The 23,313-nt window shown below is 39.4% G+C and overlaps 1 protein-coding gene across 1 annotated transcript in view; it reads left to right on the top strand.

Moving 5' to 3' along the window:
- LOC310899664 (uncharacterized protein) overlaps positions 1 to 23,313 on the top strand; it is a 105,237-nt gene that overhangs the window by 77,141 nt on the left and 4,783 nt on the right. The window contains exons 15-17 of the mRNA XM_083836385.1: positions 3,386 to 3,468; positions 3,701 to 3,831; positions 9,569 to 9,695. The gene's annotated coding sequence lies outside the window, so the exon portion shown is untranslated. The remainder of the gene's footprint in view (positions 1 to 3,385; positions 3,469 to 3,700; positions 3,832 to 9,568; positions 9,696 to 23,313) is intronic.

The following is a 23,313-nucleotide window of genomic DNA, read 5'->3' on the forward strand; positions in this document are numbered from 1 at the left end:
ACTTTTGGATCCAGGCAACCATCCAGCTCTACTTGAGATTTGACTGCAAATCAAACGAATAACTTCCTTGGCCTGCAGCAAATAAAAAATAAATAAATAAAAAAGGATAATAATGCCTTCTCAACTGGTTCATTTTTGCTATTATTAGGATTTATTGACATAACAGTAGTATTAGGAGGCCCAGCTGAGGCTCCTGGATTGAACTTCTTCCCCGGCTGCCCCAAATCCCCACCCTTCTCCCTGATATTTCTGCTTCATAAATGATATGACACAGACCTGAGCACAGTGTGCATGGTATTATTCCAATACATGATGGCACTATTCTTACCCTGCCATAAAAATAAGGCCCATGCAAAAACAACACAGGAGTTGTAGAAGCAAGTAACACATGTAAGAAATTTCAAACTATATTTTCTGTATGAATTGCAGTACATGAAAGGGTTAATTTCAGGTTGACTCATGAGAAAGGTATGAGCTGCTAAGACTTGTACATTAAGAGGCTTGGTTTCTGCCATAGCTGCAGCATGTGAGCTGCAGCACATGCTTTGTCTCATTTCAGAGTGAAAAATTCTCCTCTTAGAGTTTCAAGAGGAAAATGTTTTCTTCACAGGCACTTTTGTTCTAATTCAAGTGTTCTTTCTTCAGAGACACACACGTAAATCAAGTTTCCAGAAAGACAGTCTGCACCAATGTCAGTGTTAAAACATACCTGGATTTTTTTTGTTGTTGTTCTTTTACAAATTTCAGTATATTTTATTCTTCATCCAGATACAGAAGGGTATAATCCAGAAGGGATTAGTTCCAGCAAATAGCACAGATGAAAGCTGATATCCAGTATCTGCAAGGGTTTAAATCAAATACAAATGCAGTCACTGTAGATTAAATCCAACCTTGCAAGTGCAAGATTGATGGAATTTGCATCTTTCAGGGTAAACTCTGGAAAATCACAAGGCCTGTCATTAGAAAATTCTCAGTTATAACATTACATATTTATAGCATAGTGGTTGCATTGAACAATGTTTATTGCTAGTTCCCCTTTTAGGGCTAAACCTCATCCAATGCAGTTTAGTGCCTTTCTTCTGGTATAGAGAATGAAATGCCATCTGTGTCACCATACTTGATCATGCCTTTTGATAGAGGGTTGCTGACCATCACTGCTTTGCCCAGATTGAGCTGCTGAATAGTGGCCAGACTCCTCCCGGGGCAGATGTTGCTCTTAATCTTTTTCTGGGGCACATGGGCAGAAGATCCAGAAAAGTGCCATCCATCTGTTTTTGCATTTCCCAATTACTTGAATTTGCAATAATGTAGCTTGTCAGTGCTGTCACCCATAAGACACATTCTCTTATAATTGAATACTGCACCATCTCAGCAGGCTTCTGAGCTCTATTTTTTGGTGGAGTCGAGTTCAAAGGAAGATCTAAGGTCTGTGAAGAGAGAGAGGCCCATACATGGCATCTATTTCTCTGTGCCTGTCTCCTCCCATAGAGATTTGGACAAAATCTCCTGTATGATAAAGTTTTCTTCCAACTTTTTTCCACGCTGTTCCTCATACAGCTTCAGGCTAAACTTTTATTAATTAAAAAGAGCTTCCAAAAGGCAGGAAAAATTCCTAGAAGACAGGAGGAGTGAAACTAAGGCAAAGAGCCTTGAGAACTGCTGGAAACAAACAAAACAGACAGAAAAGAGGGAGAAGCAAGCTCTCAGTAGTGTTAAAGGTGGGGAGGAAGAAATCAGGGTTGAGGAGGACATCGATTCCAACAAGCCGTGATTTCTTGGCTGAGGTTGTGCTGTTCTTCACCTTTAGCTAAGCCTAGCTTGTATTAAACAACCTAATTATTCTTGCTTAACAGTCACAGCTCTCTAGCCCAGCCCTGAGGCTCGTTTTGACTGCAGTTTGCTGCTCTCTCCAGGCTCATTTGCTGCAGCCCAAGGCTCTACACCTTGATGATATACCAATGAGCCCTTTGACCTTCCTAGCCTCATCGTAGATGCCCAGACAATGGCTCTTCTGCACCAAAGAGAGCTGAGAGATGTAGGGAGCTGAGAGGCACGCATGCTGGGGACTCTCTGTAAACTCTTGGTAAATTGAGCCCCATAGGGTGCAAGTACTTACCACAGTGAGGCTGAGTCACCAGGAGAGGTTCTGAAATCCATAGTTTTAATCTGAGGAGTGGAGTATATATATATATATAAAAAAAAAAAAAAAAAGAAATTATAAGTCTTAATGAATGGCTGCTTTGAGTATGGATTATACATTGCTAGCAATATGCCAGTGTTTACAGCACATCATTAGCCTGTTAGAGCTGTAGTGATTGAACTTTTGTGTTTGTTTCAGAAGTGCCACAGTACAACATTTTAGTCTTTCTGCTGCAGTAACCACTGGTTGTTACAAATCCCTTCATGAATGCATTATGGAAAACTGGGGCAGAGTTCTTCACTAGCTAGCCAAGTGCATGCCTGCTGGGGCTTTGTACTAGGAAACAGTGAATAATGTTTTTAAAGCCAAAGTACAGTAGAAACCCATTTTACGCATACAAGCATGTTGCACAAAACTAATTCGCATTGAAGTTCCCTGCTGGTATGTGAAATTTATATCGTTCTACAATGCAAAGTTTATTTTTCAGGTGTTCCTTTAAGTGGGCTCATTCTTGTATCACATTTCACCTGTTAGTGTCCTCAGAATAACTTAGCTCAGTACGTCTATTATTTTGTTGAGTATTCATGTAAAAACGGTCTCACTGTACTTCCCTCTATGATCTAGTGCACAAAATAATATTCTCAAAGGATATACAGTACACATTTAATTCTACCCTGCTTTACTCATTGGTATTATTGCAGGAAAAAAAAAAATCATCCTGTTTGACACCCTATGGCATGGCTGTTAGAGGCAGCACTTCACAACATGCCACTGATGTTGCGACCTCTCTAAAGGGGTTAGGATCTATACATTCTTGGCAAAGCAAAAATATAATATGAGGCTGTAAATAATTACATTATCAGAGAAGTTTGTTAGTTTTATTTGGTAATTATGAATATAAGGTACAGTTTAGAACACGGATCATACAATAAGTAGTGAAATGCTCCATTGTTAAACTAGTAGCATTGGGATAACCTCTGAAAAAATTAGTTCACATAGCTATTTGTTTGAAGTTAATTGTACTTAGAAATGAGGAAAAAATGCAATATTTTAACACTATTGACTGTAAAACATGTAGCTGGTTGAATGATATAAAAAGCAAAGAACTTGGTGCTTTGTGGCTCCTTTTCATTCTTGGGCCAGTCTAAAATTGTAATGAGTAAGTATTCCTTGCTAATAACTTTTACCATGTTGTTCTTCTTCCATTTCGCCACTCCATGTGCTTTATCTCCTGCCCTCCAACAGAAAAAGGAAATGGCAAAATAAATTATAAATAAAAAAGGAAAGAGGACAAATCAATAGAAGATAAGACATTGTATTATGGAAAGGTAAGGACAGCAAAGCAAAGGGAATGGAAAAGTAGGAGAAAGAAAGAAGAATAAGGAAAAAGGAGTCATATTTTCCAAAGAAAAGGGGAACAACACCAAAAAAAGTCTGAAAACAAGTAGCCCCTAACAGCCTAACTATTAATATTTAAATAACTCACCTAATTTTTTTGTCATCTCAGTATATGAATCTTATAACTATACATTAGACATATCTATCATCTTCTTTTTACAGGAAATAATGAATGGAAACCCTGATGAGACCAATGCAAGTTTTGTAGTTAAAGCCTATGTTCTTGGCCACTAAATAAATGAATAAAATGACTATGAGCATAAGTGTAGAAAAGCAGACAAGTGTGGTAACAGGTAAGCATCACACCATTAACTTCTAGATTACAATCTAGAATTAGCTCTTCCCTCTTTTTTTAGAGGGGTCTGAAAACCAGCATCAGTTTTCCAGCCCTTGGAGCAACACCCCTGTAGCACTCCTGATGCTCTACAGAGCATCACTCTCGTAGCTACAGATAAGGTGAGAATACATTATGGCTTTAAGATGGAGCTGGTATTTCAGAGCATGGTTGCCAGAGACTTGCTGATCTAGGTGGTTCGTTTGAGTCCTTATCTATAATGGGCATCCTAAATATTTATCTATGTTTTGAATCAAGATGAAATCACCTCACTGTGCACCTAGCTGAGGTCACCATGACATTAATTACAGTACAGGAAAGAACTTTATGCTTTGTTTATTTAAAGAAAAGCAGCTGGATATAAAAAAGTTGTAATTCCATCAGTAATTAGGTCTGGAGCTGCAAATTACATTTCAACATTCACCACAAACAACATATATATACATACACATAACAAGTCGGTTCCTGTACTGTGCCTAGATATGTTGCAAACACATGACAGAAATGGATCATCTTGGAAATGCATGTTTGGCAGTGCTTTCACTGTAAGACTTGATGGCAGCTGGAGGTGAAGCATGCTGGATATATATTGGTCAAGATAAAGATAAAGATATAGGGCTAGATGATACCAACAGATTGTAAGAGATGTGCCAGATGCTGTTTATGACCCTAAGCCCCCCCACACATACAACCTGTTGTGTTGTCTCCTTTTTACATTTTCTTAACAAGCTCTGGATTAGTTAAAAATCACTTCTTAAGCCAAGCCACTGGCTTAACAAAATTCTCATTACTTTTCCAACACAGGTATCATGGATATATTGATATCATATTTTACAACTGAAGGTGTGGATATTTGCTTCTGACATTACAATATTTGCTTTACAATTATGACACTTGCAGGAAATGAGAAGAAATTGGAAAACCACAATTTAAATGGAAAAAGAGAGGAATAAAGAAACTGAGACATTTTCTAATGCTCACAGGCAAGGACTACTTGGAAAATCTACATTTTTAGCTGTGCAAATCTGGATCCCAAAAGATGGTGTAACACAGGGTTTGGCCTGAGACATTTCAAAAGCTTGAATGAGCTGAAAAGCTAGATGTATTCATTCAGCAGTACACAGTGTAGTTCTCCTCCAAGTTATTCTAAAATCTGTACTATCCGGGTACAGTAAGACACATTAGTAGCAGAGCAGGGGTAGATGCCAGTAACTTTTGCAATTTCTTCAGAGGCCCCTGACCATAAGTGAGCTTTTCAGACTCTTTTTCTATCATTCCTGCTAAAGGCAGACTTGAGTCAGGAGCGTGGAGAAAACTGGTTGCTGATTAACCTGTTTGACTTGTCACCTAAGAGACTTGTGATATAAAATATTGCTTGAGCTTTTTAAACAAATAACTGTAATTTCCATTTAATTGATTTTTGACCTTGCACTGCAATTATTCAATGGTAATTTACCTGAGCGTAGAAGAACAGCAGCTGCATACAAACTGTTAAGAAAAATGCTGTAAAAAAGATATGTGCACCAGAGAAAGACTGCATTTATTACAGGCTAGCTTACATTTGTGCAGTAGCCAGTTGAATACCGTTTCCTTTTCCTTCGATGTAATTATCAAAGGCAACATAATTCACAAGGAAAACTTTGAGAAACATATGGAAGTCTGTGCTATGAAAACAATAAAAATCCTTGTTTGAAAGCAGTTCTATTGCTTTATTTTTAGGACTGTTTTTTATTATTTATTATAAGACCCAGGAGCATGCTTAGGATTTTACAGAACAAAAAGGAATTGCAGGTCCCCACCCTGAGCAGCACACGGCCCAGGAGAATGAAGACAGGATTAATGCATAGGAGGCCAAATTCTGTTCTTTGTCGAAAACACCCACAGTTTAAGAATGATGTGGCTCAAATTCTGTCCTGGATATTCAACCCATGATTTTGGATCTGAGAAAAAAATCCTATTAACTATTCATCATAATCTGCATGTCTTAATGATCGGACTATGTCTTTTTAGGTTGATTACAGGATATACAGTAACAATGATTATCACTGTTATTACTATCCACAGTCACGATAATCTGTATTGCAGCCTTGCATGGAGACTCACATAGGACAGATTGTTTTCTACCATTGTACACAAGCTGCTGTAATATGTGAAGAATTGCCTTTTTCTTAATTAGGGTGTAAAAGGAGATTGGCTTTTGCAGAATAAACAGGAGAAAAAAGGAGAAGAAGCTGAGCAGTTCTGGTCTTGAGTTTCTATTCCTCCAGGCATAGAACAGCAGTCAGTGCTTGTTTGAGAAAAACATTATTTACCTACTGGATAAATTGTAAATCACCTCTCCAGGTCTTGAGCCATCCTGAATTTATTCCTACAAGTTATATCAAACTTCAAGAATATCCTAAGATCTCTTCGCTGGAAACTGGAAAAACAAAGAAAAGCTTCACTGTGAAAGGGTGAAAAAAAAATCCTAAAATCAACTACATAAATCACGGCCATGACTTGAATGAACCCTTTGAAATTAACTGATAAAGGATTCAGTTATACCCTTGAAATCAGCTGTCTGTCACAAGCCCATAATCTCCATGCAGTGGGATAGAATTTGGAGAATGGAATTGCAGGAGTAAATGAGAATTGACCTTGATTCTCAGGCACTACCAATATCCCATTTTCAGATTGGTTGCCAAGATGACAATATCGTGGTGTATATCGGTGAGGAGAAGGGGTGTATGCAAGGTCCTTCATTCAACCTTTCCCTTCCCTTCAGGAGATGAGCTGCACAAAATATGCCCACAGTTCGTATTCTTACTGCAAGTGCTGGCAGAATGTAAGAGTCCTTGCGATTTGTCTCCTATATTTAATCAAGGGGCCCATGCTGTCCAATAATGCACTGTTTTACTGCAGATTTTCTGCCTGGATACTGGATGAGATTCTTTGGGTTTATGCTCATAGCATTCACATTTGAAGTATCTTGGTTTGGGGTTAGAAAGCCCTATATCAAGCAAGAATTGTCCCAGCATTGACAGCAAAGGAAGGCAAGAGCAGTCATCTCATGTAACTAGAAAAAATGAGCTTGTGAGAAGCATTAATGCCACCTGCACTGGTTACAGCCTGCCTCAAAGACTCTTTCCGTGAGTGAAGTAAGCATAACTGTGGTCTAAGCATTAGACATTTACAGCTTCCACTATGTTTATACCAGAGGAGATAAAGCTGGGGGCTCCATGTTTGTGGTAAGGGAACTGCTGAAAGGAAATTAAAGGGTGAGATCGAGGGAAGAAGCAAACACAGAGGACATAGATGCGTCTTGTCAGAAATGCTGATTACTGTGGAATGGGAAACCCCAGCAAAACTAGGAATAATGGTGTCTCTTTAAAGAACACAGGTCCTGAGAGAAGGGAATCAGAACAAGACCGGGATGTAGTGGCTCACAAATTCTGCGACTTTCTGAAGAATAGGATCATCTCTCTCTACAAGTACTAAAAAAATGCATCCTGCTAACAGTGATGTATAGTGCAGAAATAAAAGGTCTCTACAGAATGTTTTTTTAGCACAGAGAAATATATAAGGTGTTAAATATTTCAGGGCCAGTCAGGAAGATCAATGAATGGGTTTATAACAAACATCCATCTAGGAAAATATTCATCAGTGATACAAAGAGAAGTAATTGCAACTAAGTAGGACAGCTAGCTCAAAAACAGGACATGCAGTGGACAAAATTAAGTCACAGAATAGCAGTCATAGATGTATAAGAGAAATGAAGGTTGCCAAGAGATGGCAAATGGATGTGATCACAGCATTTTCCTGGACAAGACAGATGAGCAAAGTACAAGGCAGAGAAAAATGACAGTTGCTCTCTTACTTCATTAGTTACTTGGTATCAGCAGCTGCTACTACTAATATGATGTTATCTGTATCTACAATCAAAGTTCTATATTTTCAGTTGATTTGCAACATAGGATAGAGCTCCTGTTTAAAAGAGAAATGTGCACTCATTAGCGCTAGTGAGACTGCGTTGTGGCAGAGCTTTGCACAGAGGGTTGCTGCTGGGCTTCTGGTGTAGCTGCTCCAGATGGAGCAGAGCAGGGAACTCGTGAATTAATTCCTGTTTTGAAAATATTCTCCATGGGATCACTCATAAAACACATACTCCGTTTGCACGTGGAACAGAAATAGGTAACAATCATCAGACTCGGATCTCTGCATACCTCACAAAACTGCATGTACACTGTTCTCTCTGTGCTGTTGTTTGCTACATGAATAATCATAGTTTCCTGGTATAAACCCACATATGATTACTGAAAAATTATGGGGAAAAGAACAGAAAGAAGTGGCAACTTGAGGGAATGCCAAATAGGCTTATGTGGCTCAGAAAGTGTCATTTTTTCTAACTCTGTGAGTTGATCAAATAAAGTGTGTTATCTGTCTATATAAAGCTTGGCTGTCCTGTTTATCTGTGAAAAATAAAGGAGGAGAACTAGGCTTTGGATTCTATTAATTATACACATGTACATAAGAACATTTATATGCATATATAATCATATAATCATCCTCAGAGTTGCAATCAGTCCTGTCCCAGTTGTGCTGGCTAGGAAGTTAACATAGAGCTAGAAATAGCCACTAAAAAACAAATCCTGTGGTCTCAATGGGAACATGAATGTTCCCAAGTTACAAGCACAGGAGGCATCCAAAAAACATGTTCCCTTTGTTTGTTTCCTTCAAAGAGATAAAAATAAACCAACCTGTAGTTTATGAATGTCTGAGAAATATAACAGCAAAAGAGAGTTTCATGGAATAATTCTATGAATCCAAGTTCTCCCGAGCTGCTGCTGCTGCTTAAAGGTTAGCAGTAATGAAGGAGTGCCAGTGAACAGGTCAGGAAATATGACTGGGAGGAAGTCTGGCGGTAAATATGCCTGGCTGCCCACCTGGACGTGATGTGAGGTGACTGAGTGACTGATTCAATATGCCTGAGCATGAGTAAAAGAGCATTGCGATTCAATATGATTGCAAGGATAAAAGATCATGTGTGTAAATGATTATCTCACTGTCTGTACAACTAGAAGATGAGGTGGAATGACAGGAGTAAATGGAGGAAAACGGGAACATCTGAAGTGCAGAATAAGTGGTGACAAAAAATGGTCCCAGATGGCCCATTTCTGATAATCAATGGAAAATCCATATTAGCAATAGGCTTATGAGTAGGATGGAAGTACACCAGTGCATGAATTTAACATCCTTTGCACCTGACTTATCCCCAAGATCAAACAAGTCAAATTGTGATATGAAGAGTAATTGCAGCGAGCTCTTACTATTAAATTATTTTTGACAGGACTTTCTCAAATGGAGACTCTCCTGACTGCTCCAAAGTGACTTTGTAAACAGGCATGCAGGACACATGCGAAGGAAGGGCTGCCTCTTCCAGCCATCCTTGCAATATGTCTTGTATGCTTTTTGAAGAGGAATGGGGGGAATATTGGAGGCAAGACACCTCTTTCTGCCAGGGAATTACTAGATGTACAAGCTCCTTGATTCATTAATATATATTCAGTTTCAAATTACCTAGCTATTGCATGTTACCTTAATCTTCTTCGCTTTTCCTTGAACAGTCTCATCTGCTTTTGGGTGGAGGGCATTAAACAGGATTATAAAATCCAATTCATTCATCCTCATTAACCATTTTGTTCTCTGTTGTTGTGCAGGAAATTCCAACACAAGGCAAAACAGTGGCAAACAAAACCCTTTGACACAGCCGTGTATGTGAGGGAAGTGCAAAGACAGTTCACAAGACCACCTGTCTACCCGACAGATACAATGAACAGAATATCTGTAAGTACCGCAACTCTCAGCATGCAGTTACTCTGGATAAAACCACAGCCCTGCTCTGGGATTGTAATGGCAGAATTACCTTCAGACTGATCCACCCTCCCTCCATAGGATTTACAACACTACAACTACAATAAAATAAACACACAGAAATGTCTCTGTGTATGTGTCTGTCCATCCCTCTATCTCAATATAACTGAAAACAGTTAATAAGTAAATAACTGAGATATTCCTGCTCTGAAAGAGACATTATTTTCTTCAATTTTCCTTAACCTGAAAGTTGATGGGAATTAGGTACTTTTCTTCCAAATTTAAACAAGTTTATATTGATTTTTTCTAGTATTGTGTGCAAGAGCAATTTTCAGTATCTTGTAAAATACTAAGTGTTTTAGGGTTTCAAATATGCATTAATCCTTTCTTGGTTCTGAAAGATTAAAACCAACCTTTTCTTATATGATTGCATTTAGATGCCATTGGGATGTTCAAAAATTATAGAAATACAGAGATTGGTACATATTTGGTAAACCACCTAGTTTCCTCCCATTGCCAGCAGAAATGGTGAATGGAGAAAATTATATACATTATTTGTTTGTTTTTTTTTTTTTTAATGGTAACTTTCCTAAAGAGCTGAACTGGAAGAAGAAAATCCTGCCTTACCGAAGGCAATAGCATGCTCTCAAAATGAAGAATAGCAACAGCAGTCAACATTACATACCAGAAACCTCCTGTTACTCTCACAGTTGACAGTCATGTCTTTTGGGATGGGAACATTATCCCAGATTTATGTCTGGGGCATAAACACTGTGTTTCTACTGATTATGTGATTATGCAATTGGAAAAGATAAGCAATCATAAATTTAATATTAGAATACTGTTTATGAAATTAGACAAGAGGCTGCTACTCTCTGAGCAGCTTCCAATGTTAAAAGCAGCTACAACAACAATGACCAGGAATAAATCTTAAAGTCACTTTATATCACCTTTTTCTTTCCTTGGACTAACTTTTACACAACACACCTATATAAAATAATACTACAGAAAGACCTACTCTTCTCACCTTGGAGCTACAGGGAAAAAAAAACACATACATATTTCCAGTTTTTTTGCAATGCCACCAGTGTTCCTCTGGAGGGAAACTTTCTGGTATGGCTCCTTCCTTCTGAGGAGGAGATACGAGGTCTGAGCATTGACTGAGGTGAACTTCAGAGGAGCAGACAGAACCAGGGAAGTGTGAGATCTGTAGCCAGAAGCCTCGTCCTCACCTCCGACAGCCCATGCTGTGAGTTGGTGCAGGAGGGCAGGTCCTCCCTGGCTGCTGCAAGCTGCTTTGCACAGCCTCAACAAAGACCACAAAAGTGGCTTGCTTCACAGGACCATAGTTCTCACCTTCTCCTGAGCTCAGGCAGCAAGAGGCACTCTTCAAAGGTTGCTTTATAAAGCTTTGCATTGGTGACACGGTGACTCCTTTCCCTTTTGAGAGAGCCATGTCTGCTCTGTTGCATCCCCCAAAATGAAGTCAACAGGTAGCTAACCATCATCTGCTTAAAAAAGTCTGCAGACGTCTCTCACAGTTAACAAGAAAAGAAACTGAAAAGCAGTTTAGAAAGGGTAAAATGCTTCAGTTAGCTCATTTCTGTCACTAATACTAAAAGTCTCCTACTAATTCATTCTGTGGTAGGGTGCAGATGGAGGTCCTCCTCTTGCCTGCTACCACTCCCTCCCCTTCCCTCAGTGAGCACTTTGCCCTTGTGGCACTTGGAGCCTGAGCCCAGGCTGTGATGAAGAGATAGATTGGGGGGTGGATGGGAATGAAAAATAATAATGCTGCAATTCATAATTCTGTCATCAGGCCCAGTTTGATAACTTGCATAAAATACATTATTGACGAGGGCTGCTTTAGGAATAGAGATTGTTCTGTTGCCACATTTGTGGCTCAGTGAAGGAGACAGTAATGCAGGAGCAATAAAATGTATGGGGTCTTCTGATTTCGTGATTAGGTTTTATATTATGATTGTGGCAAGTTGTTGTTTAATGGCCAGGTTTCCTTTCCACTTAAGTCAATGGGGCTTTTCTGCTGATTTCACAGTTATAGATTCTTAACTTTTTCTTCACTTATTTGATGATTTTAGATTTTATATAATGTCTGTCAATTGGAGTTTCAGCAAGTTCTTGGTGATCCATCAAAAAGGCCAATAGGCTTTTACCATCTTGTCAGCTATTTTATTAGCTTCCTTTATTTTAGAGTATTGAAGTTCATGGGTAATAATTTTTCCTCTCCTTTTGTTGACAGTGGGGATTCTTGCACCAGATTTTAAATAATGCCTGAGTCTAAGCAGCTCTATTAAAGCTCAGTCTGAAGAGAAAGCAATTATGTCACCTTATCTGGGATTTTTCCCTCTGTCTCTTGCTCTCTCTGATGATCTTACAGAGAAAATAATTTATGAGACATTAAGAGTCAAAACAAGCCCTCAGAGATGCAAAGGAGTACTAGGACTTGCAATTAGACATTACGTTGCGTGAGTGTAACTAATCACAGAGGTAGCTTTCCTTTTCCAGCAGTAAGACATGACCAGAATTGTCAAGGTTGTGGGTTGTGGGTGTGCAGAACAGGAAAAGACACCTCACATGTCATTTGAAGAACCCATCACTCAATTCTGGATTGAGAAGACAGAGAGGAAGACAGATTTTTTTTTTTCTCCAGTTTTTAGTAATAAGTCATGGGCAGCGAAACAGGAAATTGCAGGAGGCATAAAGACAGAGATCCTGAGCCTGTGTCCAAAAGCTTTTCATCTGTCATCTTAAATCCTGACAAGATCAGTTCTAACAGTATGAACTTTATGGGTAGTTGGTGGCCTGTCTGATAGTTGCTAGTTTAAAAGGAAACAGACCTTTATGCCACCACTGCAGAGCATGATGCCTCTTCTATGGATCATCATCAGCAAAGAGGCTGTGAAATCAGCTTTTGGACTTCCTCTTCACTATATATAAGAGGACAGAATGAGAAAATTCATACCAGCAAGTACTCTGTGTTTATGCCATAAGAAAACACTCTGACATTTTAGATTACATTTTGTAAAAGTCGCTTGGTGCAAATGATGTTGAAATACCATTCAGTTTCCTCTCTGCCATGACTCAATGTTGCTTTGTCAAAAATAAGATATTTTGAGGGCTTCTTATTATTGTGAATGTCCTGTGGCAGAGATGACACTTAGTGGTGTTTTTCTGAAAAAGCATCCTTTGCACTACTACTGTGCTTGTTTGTTTGTTAACAGCTATTTCTGGACTGTGAAGTCAGGAGACATACAGTGAGGACCATGTTCAGGCTTAAATCCACCTAAGTGTATTGATGAGGAGGCTTAGCAGAATATGTACAGAACTTGAGATCTTGGTCTAAAGTATTTTTCCACTAATTTAATGGATGGTGTCAAATAACTCACTGAAATGTTTTCCTTTTTTCCATACTAGGATAAGAGGACAAGTTTTTAATTGGTCTTGTTAATGTATTTGGAAGGTGCAGTAGAGAAAACCCACATTATCTGTAGTCAGTGCTCAAACAAGATGTAGGACAGGCTGCAGGATTAGAGCATATGAAATTGCACACTATGCAAACTGGACTTTCAGCTGGGAAAAACCTGCAGCAAATATACACATTACCCCCACCCCCCACCCCAAGACAACATTTGGGGGGCTTTGCTGGACGCTGCCATGGGGCAGACCCTGCACAGACTTCCTCAGGTAAGGCCAGCCTTCTCTGCTCCTTTTCTCTCTTTATTATATGGTGAGAGGCACACCTAGGAGGCATGGCTCATTATGTCAGTGAGGACTTTCTCAAATTCTTTGAAGCTGTAAAGCATAATTTGAGCTTTAAAGTGTAATATGAGTACTAACAAACACTTCTCCACGTCATTTTTGAAGTGGGTTTTTGAAACTTTTCTCTTTTCTTGTAGAGTAGTCACTTAGAAAAGATAGATGGCACCTGTAGCTGTACTTCACTGAGGGAATAATTAGTAACATTCCCCTTCAAAAAATGGCACTCACCACTTCCAGCCTTGCCAAGAGCCAGAAGGCTGTCCAGAGAAACCACCTCCCAGGGAAAACGTTGCTCCAGAGCAGAAAACTTCATCCAAGGGGAAGGCCTGGGGAACATCCGAGTCCTGCAGCACTCTGGCTTTCTCAGGGTGATCTCCAAATGTTTGTATACTGTGGGGAAAACCCTCCGGGGTGAAAGATTTATTAAGGCATTTTTCCAGCTGCTGCAAGGCGCTCCTCCAGCAAAGAGGGAGAGCCCTGCGCCTGCTGCCCTTGCCCAGTGCTCCCTGCAGCAAGCTGGGACTGCCAGAGCTCAAAGCAGGCAAAGTGTAGATAAACCTGTACAACAATCAGGGCAGCCTCTAGGCTCTGATGCTGCTATAACACCAGAGGTTTTTTTTAATGTACAGCTGCAGCACAAGCTTCCCCTGTGCTGCAGTGCCTCCTCCAGCAGCACCTGGCCCAAGACCATGAGGGAAAAAAATCCCAAACTGCTCAGGGGGTTGTCAGCATGGGTCAGCAGAGCGTTACAGGACCAGTGTGGTGGAGACGGGCGAAGTGTCCCCTTCTGTGCTGTGCTCTCACCATGACAGGGAGTAACACCAGCTGATGTTGTTTTGCCAAAGTTAAAGCGATTTGTGGATCTCTGTCACGATGCTGCTCAAACAACTTTCTAATCTGCAACTTTTCTAAAAAATGCACCCACCATTTCATTTAATACCAATGTGTACAGTATTTCATAAAGTACCGTATTGTGTATGTAGATGTATCCCTATGTGTTAATCTCAACCACAATGTTTTACCATAAATAGGAGAGTCATAAAAATTCTAATTGAACATAACAGTACTCAGAAAGGGGGACACATTTTGGGAAGGAACACACTGTTTACTTCTGCTCTGTGAGGTGTATGGGACACAAGGCAGCCAGACGCAGCAGTGAGCTACCCCAGATGGCATCCTGCTGCAATGCCACTCTGCTCTGGTCAGTGGCATTATCCTGCCACTGGGAGCAGCTTCCAAACCTACAATGAGCAAAACTGTAAATCATACGTAGCTTCTCTCCCTGGGGATGTATGTGTGCTACATACACACAACAATACTTCCAGCTGAGAAAGCCATTCCCAGTGTGCCTTTTTAATAGGAGGAAACTAGAGCTTAATACAAATACTTTGGTAGCGTGCACTCCAATTCTGCTTAGCAAAGCTCCGTTTTCCTGTTTTAAATTCAGAGCTTCAGATCCCTTGATCCAAGAGGTTAAATACTTCAAATCACATCAGTGCCCTAAGATTGTGAAGGGCCAGCTCAATAATGATGACCGCAAGTTGAAACATTAAGAATGCAAATTATCGGCCAATTGACAACTGTTAAGCTGTATTAAAGAGTATGCTGATTCTGCTTAGCAGATACACAGATAGAAATGATGCTACTGTGATTTTATATATATATTTATTTATTTATTGCAGGGTGTGGGAGTGGTAGGGTTCAAAGTACAGAGAAAGCATTTGTTCTCTTGTCTGTTCACGTGCTGTTTTGAAAACAAGGAACAGTATCACCTCAAGAAATCTGCAGCTGGGATCTGTCACGAGGCAGTGTCCTTATTAATAAATACAGGATGGTGATGAGTAAAGAAGAAAACATTGAACGAAGTTTTAGTTCAACAGTCAATAAGTTGTACAATACCAAATGCTCCTTGTTAGACCAGTTTAATACTTTCTGTGAGTCATAGGTGGCATATTATGGAATTGAAAGACAATGGCCTCTGCTGACTGTTTGCTAAGATCTCATAAATTCACCAAGCTGATAAAGCTTGTCCGAGTACTTCTGTATATCACATTGATTTCATCTCTTCCTTTCATCAAGAAAAAACAAAAATGAAAAATAAAAAAACTGTGTAGAAATTCTTCTGCTTTGAATGTGCAGATGAGATTTCTTTACAAATACAGCAGCCAGCATGCAAGGAAGAGTACTTCTCACGTGTCCATTTATTTATTTCTAAGTGGAAGCACGTTCTGCTTTAAAGCCTTCTGACACAAATGTGGAAACCTGATGATGACCTCAAATCAAAATGTACCAACCAAAATATGTCCACTTCTTCTTCCTGCCTCTGCAATTTATTGCTGCTGGAAGGCAGAGATTTTAATGCTACTGTTAAATTTAAAAAAAAAAAAATCTGGATGATTTTATGACACCATCTACACATCCCACTCTGGTATTGCACAGTTCACAGGGTGAATTACATTTTAGCTGTTATATGGCACTTCACCACTGACTCCAACAAAAGGAAAGATCAAACCTCATCTTCTTCATCTGAATTGAATCTTGTGTCTCTGCCAGAGTGTCCATCCTGCACTCCTGCTCTTACCAGAGCCAATCTGTTATGGTAAATCCTACGTTCATGCTGCATCGGTATTTTTTTTTGTAATTGTGGAGGAGTACATCATAGTGAAAAAGCTGAATAAGGCATTAATGTCAGTCGGTATGACTGCATCATCTTACTGAAATGTTACTCTCATCATATGATGTCTGATGCTTTTGTGGCCTATGAGTATCTTATTCACTGACAGATGCAATAACTGCAGGCAGCCTGCAAGCAGAAATCCAACCAAATATAAATACAGTAACAGTACCTGAGCAGTGTTTTTTTGGAAAAATAATTTTGAAATGCACAGATATAAATACCCACCTTGCACAACACCACTGAGCCAATCACATAGTTTTTGTTCATAACTTTTAAATGATTGTTTCCAAACATCATGAGAGAGTACTTTGTGCTTTGGTATGGAAATTAGTGACACAGAACTATTGACGATATTGCAAAACTATATACATTGAAACTTAATCTTGCTGGTATCTTCCTGGTGTAAAATATAAATTCCTAGTAAGATGATTCTTCGGTGAATTAATTTCTAATGCACAAACCAGCTTGTGACATTCAGTGATTTTTCTCTGGCTATCACCGCTGCTGTTTTTGATTAGCCTTCCTTACAAAAACAGTTTGAAGTTCTGGTGCAGTCTGTTAATTTTTGAGACACTTCCTTTGGAAACGGTGCCTATGGACTGCCCGCATCCAACCAATATCTTTACTTGCTTTGCCCTCAGTACTTGGAAGTCATGTTTTCCTTGGTGTTTAAAATACCAGGTTCTGTGAGATAAAGCACAATGAAGCTCTTTTGGAGAAGCATCTGGAATTCATCTGTGTAAAGAGTGAGTATAGACATGTAGAAGATAGTGTTTGTAAAATGATTATCCGCCTTCTTGATTTAATAAAATTTTATAGAACTCCAGATTCAAGTTAATGCAGCTCTGAAACAACCAGCTGTATTTATAACATAAAGTAGCAACTAATCACAATCTCATTTACTGCACCTCAAAGTACTTTACAAAGGAGGTAAATATCATTACCCCTAATATATGAATAGCAAAACTGGCAGACAGAGAAGCATGACCAACCACATTTCAACTTTTTCATAAAGCTTTTATAGTCTTTCCAAAACAGATCACAGATGCCAGCCAAGAAACCAACATCCAACACAGCTATGAGAGGATGATAGATAACTATGTTACACGATTGTCTCAGATTTCTAAAATGGTTAATACAGTACTGTATGTGACATGAGTTTGCTGTACTGTATTACACACAAGGGAAGTCACCAAAAAGAGAGAGACCGCTGCTATTGTTGAAAATATTTCCTGATTCATGTCCAGAGTGAGACCATGAAAAATAGATCTGAAACCAGCTACGGCTGCTGAATGCTGAGAGAATTGAGAACAGCTCTCACCTAAGGAGGCTGATGTGACCCTTTTGGAGTTGTAAGTAGTTTGTTCAGACAATAACAAACATGTAATGGGAAGTTCCTCTGAAGAGTGATCGTCTTCCTTCTGCGTGAATTGAATCTCCCCCTAGTAGCTCAAGTGTTTATAGGAATGTCACGTTACGCAATTCCTGACATTCAGGTACTGTGTCTTTGACTGTGTGGACCATAGCCGTAATTTGGAGGAAGTCTGATAGGAGTAAGGAAGTCTCTTTGCTGTCCCTAGCCCATGAGTTAGCACTAAAACAATGTGATAACTGCATTTCCTGAAACAAAATAATAGAGATATTGGAATGATATCACCACTGTTTCCTACTGCAAAAGCATTATGATTGTTTCACGTATGTTATACAGAAATCTTAATGTCAAGTACTGTTTCTTAAATAATATTTTTAAAATAATAAATTAAAAATGAAATTTAGGTTAATACGCAAATCTTCAACTTAGCTATACAACAATTTCATTTCTGAGCATGAACAACTATTTTTATCACATCCTCCAGGTATACAGGGTGTGACAAGCTTTTTAAGCTTCCCAAAACAGTTTTGCCAATGCACCTTCACCTTGATTTGGAACTTCCTTATTATTCCAGTCTCAGGCTTTTCTTGATGAGAAATGACATGTTGTGCCAAATTGCATAGCAGTCTCTGCATCAGTAAAAGCACTGTAAAAATTAAGGCTCTGTCATTTTCCAGTTGCATCAAATAATGTAATTTCACATGAAATCGAGGCTGAGTTTCATTCCCAAAAGGCAGTTCAGCATGGTCACCACACAGTAAGCGATCTGCCAGGTTAAGCCGACATTTGAATCTAAATTCCTCCAACGTGGTTATGAATAGATGTGCAGCCTTGGACTGGAAAAGAAGGCCTGAAAGACACACATATGAAAGAGTAATTGTTGTTTTTGCTGTGAAGAACATAGGCCTGGAAACTGCATCCTGCGTCATTGTGTCCAGTCCCCTGCTGTCTTAGGCAACCACAACATATAATCCTTTTCATAAATTTATCAAGTTCCATCTTCAACCCAGTTAGGTTTCTTGCCCCCAATGGGAAGGCTGTTCCCAAGACTCACTGTGCTGAGGGTTAGAAATATTCTTCTAATTTCCAGCTCACATTTATTCATGGCCAATTCAGACCCATTTGTTCTTGTGCCAACATTGTTCTGTAGCTTAAATAGCTTCTCTCCCTCTCTTGTGTTTACCACCCCTGATGAACTTATAGAGAGCAGGCTGTCCCTTTGGCCTCTCACTGTCGTGCCATCCTGTTTGTACACAAGCTACAATCCCCCTGAACAATGGATGGGCTATTGTTTTAGGAAGGCTAGCTGCAAATAAAAGCAGCACTCTGCCTCGCTGTCCTGGATGGGCAACATCCATCATTGGGTGTCAGGCGACCCGCGGAGCCCTCCGGAGCTCAAATGCACAGCTCAAAACAGAAGCATAAAGTCATCATGGACCAGTCATAACAGACTCAACATAATGGGGACACTTTAACACATTTCCCCAATTAGCCCTTGTTACTTCTGAGTGTGAAAGAGAAAAAACAGTTAATTATGAAACAGACCTACTGGTCCACAGTGACTAGGCAGGGAAAACTACCATCAGCAACTGGGCTAAATGAATATTTTCAACAATGTCAGTGTGCCTGTGGGAGGAGAAAAACACATCCGTGCTTTCAGGCATAATGGGAGTAACTGGTCAGAGAGCATGGAGGGTGTGAGCCAAACACTTCTCTTGTGAAGGCTCATCTATGTATGCCTAGCTTAGTTTCGTTGTAGGTGTTAACAACCACGAGGCACATTATGAAATTTTCTTGAGAGCCCTCAGTTTCAATACTGAAAGGGTAACTGTATTCCTTAACATATGCTGGAGCAATTTAAAAAGGCTGTGCCCCCTTGTGTTTCTTGTTTATGCGTTTTTTCCTGTGCTTCCGTGATTAGGGTAGGAAATCTCAGAGTATCATAACATAAACATCATTTTCTCAATGAGCGAGGTTTAAATGACAGCATACTCTAAAAAGGATGCAGGTTTATCTGAAGTCCTCTCCCTGTGTTTTTATGTATTCTATCATATTATACACATTCTAATATATCGATTACATTATATATTATATAACATTACATTACATTATAAAATATAGTGTTTATGGTAGGAGAGTTGGGAATGGTAGAAACTGCTGGCAGAGCCTCATAGCTTGAGGACTGATGACCTTGTAATTTAATTCCTGCTAGTATGAGTACAGTTGCTATTATATTCATAAGTGTCTAGTGCTCTTTCAGCTTCACTAAAATATCAGTCTTTTAGTCAAACCACATTGTTCAGATGGCTCTCTGCTTTCCAACATACTCATAAAGGTCAGAAAATTCATCCATATTTTATTTTTAAAATTATCTTTGAGCCAGACAGATTCTTGCATGCTGCTCAGGGAAAGAAAAGAAAAGAAAAGAAAAAAGGAAAGAAAATGAAAGGAAAGGAAAGAAGGAAAGGAAAGGAAAGGAAAGGAAAGGAAAGGAAAGGAAAGGAAAGGAAAGGAAAGGAAAGGAAAGGAAAGGAAAGGAAAGGAAAGGAAAGGAAAGGAAAGGAAAGGAAAGGAAAGGAAAGGAAAGGAAAGGAAAGGAAAGGAAAGGAAAGGAAAGGAAAGGAAAGGAAAGGAAAGGAAAGGAAAGGAAAGGAAAGGAAAGGAAAGGAAAGGAAAGGAAAGAAAAGAAAAGAAAAGAAAAGAAAAGAAAAGAAAAGAAAAGAAAAGAAAAGAAAAGAAAAGAAAAGAAAAGAAAAGAAAAGAAAAGAAAAGAAAAGAAAAGAAAAGAAAGAAAAGAAAAGAAAAGAAAAGTTTTAGAATCCCAAAAATTCTGCAGACTCTGAGCCAAAACCAAGAAAAAATGGAAGGGTCAAACACAGTTTCAAAAAAAAGTGCCATAAATTTAATGAAATGCGAGCTAATGAATAGTGAGTTATAGCTGCAGGGTTGTTCCTGCTCCAGTGCTTTTAAAAAATGTTTTGTCCTGTCACGAAAAGATTTTTCTTGGTTTCACACACAGAGGTGACGGGGTTCTGGTATGTCATTTCCTGGAAATCCCTAGTTTGCAAATCACACATATCATAGTGATGTTAGGGACAAAATGGAGAAGTAGACTTCTTATGATAATATCTATCCATAATGTTGTCTTTCTGTGCATAATGCTGGTGCATATGTTTGAGGAGCTGATGTAGTACACCCTTCTGCAGCACCCATTTCAGCAACACCATGAACATTTCAGCAATAACATCCACCACCAGCATAGCTCCCATGCTAGCAGAGCTAACGTCACCCATTTCCAGGGCATTGGTGCCAGCCCAGCCACTGCTGACAGAGCTGGAAAGACAGAGTATTTGGTCATTTTTTCTTAAGTTGTAACCATCATCTGCTCATGTTTTGGAGACAAATTGGCGTGTACAACCCCTCTTTCTCAGGATAACTTTGCTATAGACATCGTGTCTGACACAGCATCTAACGTTAAAATGAAGAGACGTGCTTTTGGTTTGAACACAGTTGTAAAGTGAAGATGGACCTAACTCCACTCCCAACCAGCTCCTGGTATTTCATGGCTTCAGTTGAAGCAGATTAGCTGTTGTCCTTGACACATGATCAGACTCAACTTCAGCTCATGTATATCTCAGCAAGACAGATTTGGCAGTGGGAGCTGGTGTTGGTCTTTGCAATAAAATTAAGCAGTCTGGGTGCAATTGATGAGACTATTCCCTTGAATCATCTCACTGTAATTCTGACTTCCTTTTGCAGTGGGTTGGATGGAGGCCAGTGGTTCGTCAGGGTGCCTTGGGCCAGGAAGAACATTAGGAGAGAGAGAGAGGATTTATCCACTCTGTTGGAAATTAGTCCCTCAGTGATCAATGCTGATTTGCTCCTTCTCTGGACAGTCTTTGCTAGCTTCTATGGATTAGTTGCTGGTAGTGTGGGGAATAACAATAAAACCATTCACTAGCTACATCTGGTGCAGGGAAAACTTTCCAGAGATGATTAGTTTAAGCATCCTAGAGAGACATAATAAAAAGGGGATCATTATTACAGTGTGTGTGTTTTAGGGGATCCATTACTGCAGTGTCTTAGCATTATTACATAATTTAAAATAATAAAAACAATTATCCTTTAGAATAAAGGAGACTTTGAAGACACTGAGTTATATGTCACTGCTTATGCATTTGTTAGGCCAGGAGCATCTTGGCATGGTCATTAAAAACTAAGCAAAATGCAAGCTCTAGTGGAAAATCTTGGACAGCAATAGGAAAGCTGCAAGAGTTGGGTTCAGCATTATCCGCAGCAGAAGCAATGTCTACATCTCAGAGCTTGGCACCAGCATCAGCATCCTGCCACATAGGTCAGGCTCAGCCTGTTCTTCCTGAGTTTTGTTTTCATTTGTAGTGCATGAAAATAAAGAAGAGCAGGGAAGGTTTTCATCCACAACGGATGTCATTTCTCCCCTTAGACATCCTATCAAGGCTATATCTTTGGATGTATTGGGATACAGATATCAAATGGAGATTCCCAAAATTGTTAGTGTCCCAGAATCTCAGGCTGGAAGAGTTCTTCCACAAACTACTCAAATGCTTTAGGACTTGATGCTTGTGACCTTTGCAGCAGGTCTGAGATGGTAGCAGCAAAGTCCCGGAGGAGACCAGTGGGATCTGTGAGGTGTCTTGCTCTCGAGTTATAAACATTTTGACACATGGCATTGCCTGATGGATGTGTGAGTGACATGGATCTGAGCATGAGGGCTTTTTTTCCTCACAACTTTTCCTTCTGCATCATTGACTTGCTGAATGACTTGCTTAATATTGGAGGTATTTAAAACTGCAGGGACTCAGATGTTTTGAATATGGGAACACTGTTTTTGAGGCTTCGGTCTAACTTTAACCTTCCAAGTTTGAAAGTGTCAGCTTTCATTTACTTGTCTCTTAAAAAAAAAAAAAAAAGGAAAAAAAAACACCTTGGGAAACCCAGTCAATTCAAATCAGTAATATGCTTACCAGACACTGAATAAAATGTGCTACTTAGATGCAAATTATTGGTGATTATGTATTATTTTGTCTATATTAAAATATATCAACACTGAACATATTGTCATAGATACTGGAGGATGTGAGAGGGCTACACAGGCTTTGTAAAATACCATGTGTTTGGCATGCAAGTTAACTGAGGCAAATGTTCTGTTTGAATGGATGTCATACAACCACCAGTGTGTGGTGAAGATGACCCTCTCCCACACTAACACAGCCTTAAAGGACTGGCGTTATGGGAAGTATCCTGGTTTCAAAATGCTGGACCACTTTCCTCTCCCTTACTCACTGCAAATTCCTCTTGAAGTCAGTGGGTGGCTGGTCCTAAAAGAAATGCTGGGCTGAGAGCTGTTTTTCTTAGATAAAAGTTACATAGAGTTCTTGCGCTCTCTGTCCTTTACTCTGCTTCCCCAAGAATCCACATCAGCAACTATTTGTATTGGTCACACCATTATGTTAAACAGAAGGGGCTGACTTACACCCAGCCCACACACAATCAAAATCACCACGTAGCATGAAGCTTATGTCACCTCTTGCTGCTACTCACATAATGGATTTTGTTCTCGGTCTGTGCACCAGTACATAATTTACTAGGCTAAATTGTTCCAAGAGACATAAATTACTGAATCAAAACAGTCTGAAGGATTACCAAAACTCAAAATGAAACAAAAAATACAAAGATGTCACATGAATGTTCTTTTAAAGATTCTCTATCATTTTGATTTCCGC

Source organism: Anser anser (genome assembly GCF_964211835.1).
Source record: "Anser anser genome assembly, chromosome: 4".
Taxonomy (NCBI): Eukaryota; Metazoa; Chordata; class Aves; order Anseriformes; family Anatidae; genus Anser; species Anser anser.